The sequence below is a fragment of the Procambarus clarkii genome, chromosome 94, assembly GCF_040958095.1.
Source record: "Procambarus clarkii isolate CNS0578487 chromosome 94, FALCON_Pclarkii_2.0, whole genome shotgun sequence".
In the NCBI taxonomy this organism is placed as follows: domain Eukaryota; kingdom Metazoa; phylum Arthropoda; class Malacostraca; order Decapoda; family Cambaridae; genus Procambarus; species Procambarus clarkii.
In genome coordinates this window covers 14,455,338-14,464,139 of record NC_091243.1, presented here as the reverse complement: position 1 = coordinate 14,464,139, position 8,802 = coordinate 14,455,338, and positions in this window count along the sequence as shown.

Here is an 8,802-nt window from a genome sequence, read left to right as displayed (position 1 = left end):
TCCATTCTATTATGTATATACACACACACACTCACACACACATGACATACTCCTCTCTATTCTGGCATATACATCCGCAATACACATTTCCCTACCTTCAGATAGGGGTAGTCAAACTGATGAAACATCAATTATTCTCTGGAATTTCTGTGTATATAATTATTTATTTATGTCTAGGATATATAGAGTACAGTGTGTATTGATAATAAAACACACAGTATGATAGATCTGGTTCTATTGAATGAACATACATAACCATACCTTGAGGCTACCTTGAGGTGCTTCCGGGGCTTAGTGTCCCCGCGGCCCGGTCGTCGACCAGGCCTCCTGGTTGCCGGACTGATCAACCAGGCTGTTGGACGCGGCTGCTCGCAGCCTGACGTATGAGTCACAGCCTGGTTGATCAGGTATCACCATACATGTATAAAATTTATTTTTATAAAACATGTTCCTTTATATATTATTGAGGAGACTGAGGTAGAATATTTAAACGAAATACCAAGAAAACGTTGATTTATGAGAAGGATTTCTAAGACACAATGAACTTAGTATGAAAGTGAATGTTCGTGTGGTCCTATGTACACAAAGTTGACCAGACCACACACTAGAAGGTGAAGGGACGACGACTTTTCGGTCCGTCCTGGAGGTGGTGGTCCTGTGTATAAAGAAGATGGTGTGACTGGGTTTCTGTGTACACAGAGGATGGTAGTGTGGTCCTATGTAGATAGAGATAGTCAAGACTACCAGGAGATAGTCAAGACTACCAGGAGATAGTCAAGACTACCAGGAGATAGTCAAGACTAACACTAGCACTATCAAAGGACTGTCAGTACTAGCACGGATAGTGCAAGAGGATAGTACTATTACCAGCAAGAGTACTTTTAAAGGATAGTCATTACTAGGAAGATTAACAGAAGATAGTCAGTGCTAGCACAAGCAGCACCAAAGGATAGAACTCTACTGACACAGAAAGTACCAGAGAATAGTCAGCACTATTTACTAGCACAGGAATTAACAGTAAAATTGGTTGATTCTTTTGATGATTCAAAAGAATGATGATTCTTTTTACCATGTCGGGGGTCCAGTCGACTAGAGCGCGTCTAGGAACATCCAGGGCATAGGTTCGAACATTCCATCAAGGCTCTTGTGGATTTGTTCCTTTAATAAATCACGATATGGTGATTTCTATGTGTATTAAAATTGGTCTTAGTAGGAAATCAGCGATAACTCCACTAATGGCCAAATAAATGTTAATCCCCCATATTTGGCCAAAGAAACCAAGTTCACTGATTACATCTGAATCGTGCTGTTCTGGGGACAATGCCTCTCTCCACAGCTCATTTCGAACACAAAGTACACGCAACGAAGCTGAGGTCGACAAGATCTAAACTGGTCAACAAGAAGTCATCTTTGTGTGACTATTAATCCTTAATGATGCCAAGGTTCCAGCTCGGCTTTATCTCTGATTGCCTGCTGTTTTGTTCAACGTGAGGTCTCTCTCTGATTGCCTGCTGTTTTGCTGAACGTGAGGTCTATCTCTGATTGCCTGCTGTTTTGTTGAACGTGAGGTCTATCTCTGATTGGCTGCTGTTTTGTTGAACGTGAGGTCTATCTCTGATTGCCTGCTGTTTTGTTGAACGTGAGGTCTATCTCTGATTGCCTGCTGTTTTTTTCAACGTGAGGTCTATCTCTGATTGCCTGCTGTTTTGTTCAACGTGAGGTCTATCTCTGATTGTCTGCTGTTTTGTTCAACGTGAGGTCTATCTCTGATTGCCTGCTGTTTTGTTGAACGTGAGGTCTATCTCTGATTGCCTGCTGTTTTGTTGAACGTGAGGTCTATCTGTGATTGCCTGCTGTTTTGTTCAACGTGAGGTCTATCTCTGATTGGCTGCTGTTTTGCTGAATCTAAGGCTTATCTGTGATTACTTGCTGTTCTGTTCATCGAAGCAAACGTTTAATATAACCTCACTTTTGTTTATTGTTTACATTAGTCGATCTCGAGGCGTATATCTACTCAAATTGCATTTAGATTTCTGATATTTGATAGTGGAGAAAGATTATTGGTCTGTCAGTTATTGTTCGAGAGTAATGTGGAGCAGTCAAAACAAAAAAATAAACATACCTCTTAGATTCCTTATTCTATCAGTGACAACAAAAAATATATATTCTGTTTGACTCGCTCAGTTGATTCGTTAACGACTGCCTCTTCAACCACAATGAAATATTGGAGTGTAATTGGAGGTGATATTTAATTCGTTTATTTTCCGGTTGTATGTGTTAGGAGGGCAGAAAGAGACATTTTTCTCGATTCACAGTGGCGTGGTTTTAGTTCTCTCTTTACAGTGGCTCATATATAGATTTCTCCTATAGAGAGCGCAGATATAGATCTCTCCTATAGAGTGGCACATATATAGATCTCTCTTTCGCGGAATATAATAGTAGTAATTCAAATAATGTGTTGTGTGTGTGTCTATGTGTGTGTGTAGACATCCATTTGTGTCTGGTATATATGTAACTACATATTGGCTTGGGTAATCTAAAATGATGGTACCAAACTGGAGTTTTGACAGAGCTGTCATCATTGTTTTTATTTACGATTATGTGCTGAACAGTAAGAAAAGGTAGTTATTCTCGGTCACACACACACACACACACACACACACACACACACACACACACACACACACACACACACACACACACACACACACACACACACACACACACACTTACACTAGCGACCGAGTGGGTACAGCGTTCTACGGTCGTAGTCCTAAAGACCCGAGATCGATTCCCATCCGAAACAGAAACATATTGACAGTCTCTTTCACCAGATTTCCCCTGTTCACCTAGCAGTAAATCGGTACCTGTAAGTTAGACAGCTGCTACAGACTGCATCATAGGTATGTGTTGAAGTTTGCAGCAGTTGAGATTTAGCTCTTGCTTCCCATCCTTCAATCTTCATTCAACTGATGGACGGTTTTCCAAACCCACAGGATGCTCTGAATACTTCACTTTGATACTAGGAATTAAATTCCCCCTTAACACTGGATATTATCTGCGTGCTTACAATCCAGAAATGAATGCCTGCTCGTGAATGCGTTCAGCCTTCATGAAGTCACCATACCCCCCTCTACGGCGCTTCATTCCTTGCCCCTCCACCCCCCTCCCCATCAGCTATCACTCTTGTATTGGTGATCGTTCTAATTGATTTTTTTAAATTGGCTGAACTCCCTGCAAGCTTTATCGTAGTATCGCAATTAGCGGGCTCGGGCATGGGTTCCAATCGCCATGAACACCGCTGCGAATACCATTTTCCAAGCGCCGTGTTAGGACTTAATTTTATCTAAATGGAATCTGCAATTTAGATGTGTGGACAGGGGGTGCGCTTATCTCTCACCGGTTATAGTGTTCACCAAATCAGTATCTCTCCTATCCAATATGTTTTCATTTGAACTCTTGCAAAAATGGGAACAATTTTTCCGCGAGAGTTTGTGACATAATCATAATTTAATTATTTGTAATCGTCTTTGTTTGAAGCTTTATATGATGATTTGTAAAGGAAAGCAATTGCAATAATGACATATATTTGTATTAGGATCATCATTAGTAACAGGGGCAATAATAGTATTAAAATAATAATAGGAATTATAACTGGAAGAATGCAAGAGAGTGAAGAAGAATAAGAAAGGAATGGAAAAATATGAAGCAAAAGAATAAATTGAATGAAGACACAAGTGGCTATAAGATAACTTGTAGACAAGTCGAACAATAACACAATAAATAAAAAAAAGATAATTTGTTTTTAACATTTTACAGATTTTTAATATCTTTACTGTATATAAAAAACATTTAAATTTGAAAAAGAAAGTTTCTAAGCAATTTAAATATAAGCTAAAAAAATTCTTAATTGATTTTATGTATATGATAAAATTACTCGAGGATTTTAAAATGATTTAAATTAAGAACAACCCAAATTGTTAATTAAAAAAAGGATCGAACACAGACTGTTTGAGTGTAAGTTATGGGTGATTTGTGTGTAAATTGGAGAAGAGAGCAATGCTTCCCTCTGGATGGTGTAAATTCCTGTAAACAATAACTGGACTGTGACTAGTGTGTAAATTGTGGAAGTGAGCAGCCCTACCCCTCATTGGTGTAAACTATGGCCGAACCGCCTCAAGTGTGTAAATTGTATAGAAGAGCAATACCACCCTTCTAGTTAGTGTAAATCATAAAAATTAGCCCCCTGCTATTAGACGAAGCTGTAAATATATCAGAATTTCGCATTTACTCAAACCAATAATTCAGATTTACATTTCTTCTTTTACTCGAAGCAGTAAATCACACAAATGCTTCGTGCCACCTGCACATGAGACCAATCACGTTCTGAAGGTGGGAATGTGAGCCATATAAATTCTCCTTGAAAGGACTTGACCCCTGATGTCTCTCTCTCTCTCCTACGACGTGCAAGAAAAGTCCTTTTGTTCTCTACAAAAGTTAATAACTGGGCCAAACAAATGAAAAAGTTGCTGCAAAGTCTCTTGAAGTCATTATAAAGCAACTGAAGTCTGGATTGAAAAGTGGAGAGCTTGTACTATATTATATTTTGAATTAGAATATTAGAGCCAGCCTGGTCAAAACTCCATTGTCCGGAACTGGCCAAATTCCCCAAAATAAGTTATATTAGTAGTGATTTAGCCTTTTCCTAAGTTGCACAAGTAGTGATACATTATTTAAGATACATTATTTAAGTTGTACAAGCAGTGCTCCACCCTTTCACTAAGTTAGTCAAGCAGCATCTCATTCTTTCGCAGCCCAACACCTTGGGCTGGACGGTAGAGCGACGGTTTCGCTTCATACTGGTCGGCGTTCAATTCCCCGACTGTCCAAGAGGTTGGGCACCATTACTTTCACCCTGACCCATCCCAAATCCTTATCCTGATCCTTCCCCAGAAGGAAGGACCAGGAGGAAGGAAGGATTGTCATATAGAGGCAATGGTTAGGCGCTTTCTCCTGATAGTTCCTTTCCCTTTACTCTTTCCCAAAGTTGCATCTTCAACTCTACTTTTTTTCCCTAATTTGCACAGAAAGTGCTCTAAGCTTTCCCAAGTTGGGAAATTTTCAAATTTCCAAATTTCCCTTTCTAGCAGCGCTGCCCATCCCCCAGGTGTTCTAGTGGGGTTCTACCCTTTTCCTAACTTGAAAGCTCCACCCTTTTTCTAAGTTGAATCACCAACACTTCATCCTTTCCTCCAAATAATACTAGCAGTGTTTCACTACTTCCTCAACATTTTTTTACTTTGATTTCATCCTACTATCGTTGACACGTTTAAAACAAACATTTGGTAATATAAATTACCAGATTTTTTAAACACAATATAACAGAAATATATAGTGTCTCATTTTGATATTCAAATTGAATTTAGATGAAGAACATCCATTAAAAAAAAGATACATTTCTTTTTTGTTTTGTTCTTGCAAATCATGAATAATGTTGGGAGTTTTCAAACATGTGATGTTGGTGGGTGGAGGCGCAAGGTAATTTGCATATATTTACAGCTGGTTTTTTAATGCTTCTTCCTTTCATTTTGACTATATTTAGTGGATGTGACGTGGTGGAGGAACATGTGGTAGAGGGTGATATATGTGAGATACGCTTATTGATTTAATAAACATGGATGAGTTCGTGTGTGTGTGTTTGTGTGCGGGAGGCGGGGGGGAGGGGTGGTGTAAGTGTGTGGTTGTGAGTGTGTGTGTACTCGTTTATTTGTTCCTGCAATATCTAACTTTTGCTCCTGATCCTCGATTTACTATCTATCGGCTGTCTAATGCAATGACCTCTCCTCTCCTCTCCCTTCAACAGCCGCCCTCTAACTGTATTCTCAGTATCTTGCCAAGTCATATTTTCTCGCCCATTTCCCGGCTCTCTTAAATTTTCATCCATCTCTCTAATGGTCCCAACGTCAACCCGGACCATTGAAAGCGGTCCGGGTTATGTGACAGGAACCCTCTCGTCGGAGGCGCTATCCTCTTATTTCCATTGTGTGTTACGTCTATTCTCAACACTATTTCCAGTTTATCGTTGTGGGTGGGTGTGGGGGGGGGGGGTGTTTGGGTGTCTGAAATGTCAAAAAGTTATCATTCTCTTGCTTTATTTTTGGTGTTTTTTGGTATAGTTTATCAAGGTCTCTGTCAATCATCTGAGCCAAAATTTTCTTGGTAGATTACAACCTGATTTCATCCCATGAAGCTCCCGTAAAGTCGCACGATAGCCATGTAAACAGGCAGTTGTTTGTTGTTAAAGAATCGCTACCTGGAACAAACAGTTCCAAGTAGCACGGGCTATGGTGAGCCCGTAGAAACAGGCAGAAACGAAGAAAATAAAAAAGACCGAGAGATCTTCCATAAAAAAACAAAACACCTTACAACGATGATCTCAATAGGTGGAAACCACCAAACTGCTCACTGGGAGGAGGTTGGTGGGGATCTGAGAGCGAGCACAAAGGAGCAGCAGTGGGGGTCGAGAGGGGTGTGAGGGGGATTTATAGTGGGGTTGGTAACTTATGACGGCCTTTAACGTCTGGAAGGTAAATACGGGGAGATAAATGGTGATTCCTGCTATCGAGCGACATAATTACCACCCATTATTTCATTCTGAAGGCGATTAATTTAGCGTTGAGGCGAAACAATCCTTTACTGCTTGGCGAATCCGTTGGCCATGACGTGACTCTCTCTCTCATGGGTGGAAGAGAGAGAGAGAGAGAGAAGGTCCTGTATACACATGTTAATAATTTAACACCAAAGTTATGTTGCGGAACTTGAGAGATTTACGTACAGGGTATAAATAGGAAAAATTTATGGGTGGCATTTATGTGTAGTCTTAACTGGAACTAATTTCAGCTCATTTCACGAGGTTTAATTCTTCATTAGTGACAATCACGTTAGAGAATACAGCTCTTAAAATTGTGCCACTTAGAGAGGCATAGTTGCTGCCAGACCAGTGGTTCCTACCCTGTAGTTCAGTCAAAAGATAGTCAAAAGATAAAAAGATAAATCTTTGCCACTGACTCTTGCAAGGAACCAGATGTCCCTGAAGACTCATCATAGCATAGAGAGAATGAGTCTCCAAAACAGATGATGAGTTACAATTTATTTATATATATACAAGAAGGTACATTGGGATTGTGAGGATACATAGCATAGTAATTACATTTTTGTAAAGCCACTAGTATGCGCAGCGTTTCAGGCAGCGTTTCGGGCAACAATAACGTGGCTGAAGATATGATGACCAGACCACACAACAGAAAATGGAGAAACGACGACGTTTCGGTCCGTTGTGGACCATTATCAAGTCGGGTAATGTTAGTTTCGGTTGCTCCTTTACCTCCAAGCAAAAACAAAAAAAAGTTATGTGCAAGCTGCTTCTATGGCTGCGATCTGTGACTCCTCTTATATCTATATTTTATAGCAGGCCTATTTCTCTGTGCCCAGGAGCCTTTGTATCTTATCTATGCACGTTAGCTTGTCTATTTTCTTAATTGAGGTAATCTATTTAGAACCGTGAATATAATCCTTTTCATGTTCTGTTTCCATGAGAAGCAGTTTCTCGTCACATATAACAATCTACTACATATTCCGGTCTGATTCTTTGGTTCGTGATGGAACCTCTTGTGTACAAGAATGGCATTTTTGTTTTGTTTAAATAATCTGATAGTATGCAGTCTGCTCAACCATCATTTTCTTTTCTTTTCTTAATCACTTAGAGCTTTAATATGTTTGGTAGGCATGATCTCCCTTGTTTGAATCTATGTTGGTGTTTAATTGATGAATTAGTTACCTCTAGGCGAAGAATTATTTCATCTTATTAATCTTTGCAGCAAATTTCGTTGAATGATTGCAATGGACATTATTTCAGAAATGTAAAGTGTTGTAAAGTGCATTCCATTGTAAAGTGGAATGAAAATTTGGCACCAATTGACTATCTTGCTCGAAACGCTATACGTATTAGTGGCTTTAGATATTGTATGTACTAGCTATATCTATAAATCCAACATTATGTTTGTAACTCTTCATTAAAGTATGTAATTTTATCTGAATCAAAATTTGAGTTTGAATTTGAACTAACTGCCTTCAGTGATAGGATATCAGTGCAAGTGGCTTCCTTAGGACTTCGACCGTGTCTTTTTTTTGCTTTTTGTATCCATGACGAGATCCTGTCACATCCCAAAGGATGTGAAGTTCTTGTGAAGTTCTTGTGAAGTTCTTGTGAAGTTCTTGATCTTTCATGAAGTTCTTGTGAAGTTCTTGTGAAGTTCTTGTGAAGATCTTGATCTTTCATGAAGTTCTTGGAGTAGGACTCTGACCTCCTCCTTCTTCTGCTGCTGGCAGACGTTACAGCATCTCTCTTGGAACCTCTTAAATGATCTTGGCAAACTACATCCATTGACACTTGTTTGCATTATTCTGCCTTATGTGATTGTACTCTTCTAGTTGTGCTTGCTGGGGGTTGAACTCTGGCTCTTTGGTTCCGCCTCTCGAATGTCAATCAACTGATGTACTGATTACTGAGCCAATTGGGCTCTGTCATATCTACATATGAAATTATGTATGGCGTCTGCCTCCACCACATCACTGCCTAATGCATTTCTTTATTAACTACTCTGACACTGAACAAAAACTCTAATATTGGTCATTAACTTTAAAGTTCATATCTTTTTCATTTAGTATAATTACCATTCTAATTATGTATTCATGTTTCTTATTATCCAGCTTCATGTTTCTTATTATCCAGCTTCATGTTTC